Source organism: Camelina sativa, chromosome 9, assembly GCF_000633955.1.
Source record: "Camelina sativa cultivar DH55 chromosome 9, Cs, whole genome shotgun sequence".
Taxonomy (NCBI): Eukaryota; Viridiplantae; Streptophyta; class Magnoliopsida; order Brassicales; family Brassicaceae; genus Camelina; species Camelina sativa.
In genome coordinates, this window is record NC_025693.1 from 5,174,089 (window position 1) to 5,179,035 (window position 4,947).

Below are 4,947 nucleotides of genomic sequence, written 5' to 3' on the forward strand. Positions count from 1 at the left end.
TGAATATGAAAGAAAGGATTTTGATTTTGATTGTGGTATTGTTTGTTCGTAGGCGCAACATGAGAGAGCAGATAGCCATTAGAGAAGCTCTCAAGCATGCTATATGCCCTAACTGTGGTGGTCCTCCTGTTAGTGAAGATCCTTACTTTGATGAACAAAAGCTTCGGATTGAAAATGCACATCTTAGAAAATGCCCTAACTGTGGTGGGTTTTGTTTTCTACATATATCTCAACTCTCGACATTACATCCGATGCACATCTCAACTTAGCCTGATATGCTATTTGGTAAACGCGAGAAAAGTGGCTTGGTAGCTCTGAAGCTGGATCTTGCTGAAGTTGTTGAGCATGAGTTAAGTATTTGTCCGCTGTGAGCATGCCAGTGACACCACGCGACAATTTGTCTAAAGGAAACTTAGATATTTGGTTTCATTGTGCATACAGTCTCTGCTTTTTTTTTGTTTGTATTCCTATGCATATTCAAAGATCTGTTAAGCTGAATTTATGGCTTCTCAGTACTGTAGTCTATGTCAAAGAGATTATTAAGTTATGTTTTTTCAACTTATATTTTTTTCAAAAATAAGAACTCCAATTAGAGTTCTACCATTGGAGATGATAATTTTAATTAAGATTCTAAAAGTTCTTATTTTATAAAAAGTACACAATATATTGTTATTAACAAAAAAATACCACTTTTTGTCAACAAAATTTTTTCTACATTTTATTTTTCAATTGGTTTTTTTTTTGTCAACCAAACATACAATTAGAAAAAGATTTCGAGGTTGGTTACTCACACCGGAGAATAAGAGTCTAGGAAGGAAATTTCAAAAACTAAAGTTTTCGAAGAACGAGCAAGACAATCAGCTCTCACATTTGCCGCAAGAGGGATCCTGGTAAGAGTGAAGGAAGGATAGAAAGTTCTGAGCAAACTGAAATCATCCAGCAGGTTGAAAAAATCTGGCTATTCGTCAGGGGACTGCACCATCGCGACTAGCTCTGCACAATTCGTCTCAAACTTTGACAGTCCAAACCACCACTAAGAATATACTCCATAGCCCAAACCAAAACTTGTAACTCCAAATGTAGGGGGGGGGAGGACTACGACGAGAACACCGTGCTCCCAGGGATACTATCTTATCCTCACTATTGCCAAATTACCAACCCAAACCCACAAAAGGATCTTAAGCTTTCTAGGATCCATCAATCTGACATTGAGGGGAAGAATCCCGAGCCTCGAAGGTCGATGAAAGACCCAGGGGTTCCATGAAGAGGGACTTGACCTCCTCCAAGAGTAACTTATCATTAGCCACCTGATTAATAACATCAATTGGCTATACTTCTGTACCCTGAAAGACTTTTTTATTTCTATCTTTTCAAAATCAACCATAAAATCCAAGGTAATTGAAAACAAATATCTGAGACCCCCGATTGGGAAGATCCCCTCCAGAAAAAAAAAAATTAAATTCGAATATACTGATCCATAAGGGAAACCATCTAGGATCATCGATACCGGAGATAAATTCCAGATCATACGCGAACGAGGACACTCAAAAATTGCATGGTTTATTGTATGAACTGCATAATTACATCATTTACACTGGGTATCACACCGTATACCCCGATAAGCAAGCCTATCCATCATAGGAAGGGAACCGGAGGCAACCTGCGAGAAGAAATTTTGAACCTTCAAGTTTCCAAACAGGTGCCTTAAAAGTCGTACACGTAGGCCCGTACTCAACCTCATTAATAAATTCTCGTGCTAACCGATATCCCGATTTGACAGTTTATCTACCTGTTTTGGTGTAATGCCAGATCAGCTGATCCAGTTTAAAAGACTTACTAACCACCATACTCTGAATAATCGGGATATCTCCGGATCCATGAACTACCATAAATAAAAAAAGCTAAATTAATTTGAACAGGATAATATTCTTAACTGCTAGATATTAATCACAAACTGAATCTTTTGCCATAAATTTGGTTACCAAGGAAACAAATAAATAAAAATATGTTTGCAAAACAAATATCTCGCCACCCCCTAATGAAAAATTAATCCCGCTCAATTTATTTTTAAAATGTTATATCACTAATATATTTGGCATCATTTATATATAACCAACCAGTTCTAATATTTTTAAGTTCATTCTTAATTTGATGTTATAAAACTGATATTAAATTGTACTAAGTTTCTAGTAGTTATTAAAAATATTGAAAATGATGCTTCAAATTTTTTTTTTTTTTGACCTAAGGTTTTTTTTAAGAAGATATATATTAATGTAATTAATATAATTTATTTTTACATCAGTTTTTATTGATGTAAATTTTGTATCATTTTTAAAAGTGATCTTACCAAAAAATTAATAGGTACATCAATCATCAAAATGATGTAAATTTATTTTTAAATCAATTTTTCTAAAGCGATACAAACTAATAGGACTTGAATCAGTTTTATTTAACTGATGTCAAACTACTCAATTATATCATCAGTTAATATGATTGATGCTTAGTTGCTTCATTTATAAATAACTAATTTAAAATAATATTACTTAGTTTTTTTATACTATTTAAGTGATACAATACAATTGTTTTTTTGTAGTGCCAATTATTGTAATACAGGACAATAGTGTTTATTCAAATTTGGACAATAATGGTAGTTATTGATATTGTTGTCTATCAAAATGTGGTAGGCAATTTACCCAATTAGTGTAAGAAAAACATGTCTTTTCACAAACTTTTTCACTGCTCATATTAGTGATTGACCAAAATAGAGTACATTTAGGGGAACAAAAGAGTAGGATTTACTTAATAAAATTATGAAGGTAGATAGACAGAAATGCAAGGAGAGACAACATACAAACATGTCCATCGTAGGTTAGTGTATGCGTTTTCATCAGACCTGAAATGTGTACAAAAAGGGTCAAACCATAAGATATGGTCCATTTAAGAGAACGAAGGACATAATAGTGGTGGACAAAAATTTTGCATGTTAAAACTGGTCCACTGGAACTGCAAACCTATAGTGTAGACAATTTTTTTGTTAGAAATAGACACAAAGGGTAAGACCAAACATATATGGTCCACTTAAGAAAACGAAAGACATGGCGCTTACTATCAAAAGTTCTCCCCACCATAACACGATTGAATACAAGAGGAATGAATTTAGATCCTATTTGTCCTCGATGCTTTCGATCTGAGGAGACGATTAACCATATTTTGTTCATGTGTCCTTTTGCTTCTGATATTTGGCGGATAGCTAATATCTTTGTCCCAGCATCTAACACATCCACTAATGATTACGAAGTAAATCTTGCTTCTATACTTGATTCTCAATCAGAGCCTACCATCCCAATGAACAAAAAGCTTTTACCATTGTGGTTATTATGGTCTATTTGGAAATCATGGAATAAATTTATTTTTGAATCAATATCTGAAAGCACCACCTCAATAGTTCTTCGAGCACAAGCAGAGGTTCTAGAATGGATTACGCATTATCACTCACAATAGGAATTAGCCCTGGGCATTCGGGTACTCGGGTCGGGTTTGGGTAGGAACCGATCGGGTTTGGGTTTTTCGGGTAGAAGAGTTTAGGATCCAATACGGTAAACAGAAAATATCGGTTTGGGTTTGGTTCGGGTCATACCGGGTTCGGATCGGTTCGGGTTTAAAATTTCAGAACCTATAAATACCCGAAAAAATTGGATATCATTCGGGTTCGGGTTTTTTGTACCCGATTACCCGAAATTTTACCCGATAACCTGAATTTTACCCCGATTATCCGGAAATTTTAATGTTAAATATTAAAATAAAATATAGCTAAACATTTCAATATAATTTTTTAAAAATATAGCTAAACATTTCAATATAATTTTGGTTATTTTGAGTATTTTGATCTAGGAAGAACTAATATTTTTGAATTTTAAGTTGTAACTTTGAATAACTATGTTATAAATAAAAAAATATAACTAGTATTTTATGTATATTATTTTATTTCGGGTTTGTTGGGTACCCATTCGGTTCTCGGTTCGGTTCCGGGTTTGGTTCCGGTTCTTCGGGTTTAGGAGATTAGGATCCAATAGAGTATTCTACCGGTTCCGGGTTCGGATTCGGGTCCATATTTTCGGGTCGGTTCCGGTTCGGGTTTTCGGATCCAGTTTTTTTGCCCAGGCCTAACAGGAATCACTTGATGTACCTCTAGCAAACATAAATGCACTTTGGGATAGACCACCATCACATTATACAAAGTGTAATTATGATGCAGGTTATGACCCCAAACAAATCAAACCACAACAGGATGGATACTCAGAGATAGCTCAGGTGCTACACTAGGATGGGGAGCTTCAAGACCACCAAATGCAACTTCACCGCTTGAAGCTGAAGGAAAAGCTCTTCTGGTAGCTCTACAACAAACGTGGATCTGCGGCCTAACCTCCGTCTATTTTGAAGGTGATTGTGAACATCTTACCAACATTCTGAATGGTGTAACTTCCGACATATCAATCGACGGTATTTACGGCTCCAACACCTGTGCTAGCAAAGCCGCAATGTCAACACCAGGGACTCCACCCGCTGGGACCCCCACACCCGGGACCCTAGCATCACCGGCCACTGGAGCATCAATACCGCCCCCTCCTGCCACACTCACGGAATCCCCCGGAACATCCTGCGACTCGCCAACACCCTCAGCTGTCACACTCTGGTCCTCGGTCTCACTAACCACTGGGGCTCTACCCCTACCACGACCACGTCCGCGACCACGTCCGCGTCCACGACCTCGACCAGTCACAGCATCCTCTCTAACCATCTGCACTACCATGAACAGAAGGCTAAGCAAACAATTTCTATTATAACACAGAAACATAAACTCACCGTGGAATCACACACTCGGCTCGAAGAGGATGTTCTAGGACTTCATGCCACACACAATTGACTAACTCACATAATCAATCAAGA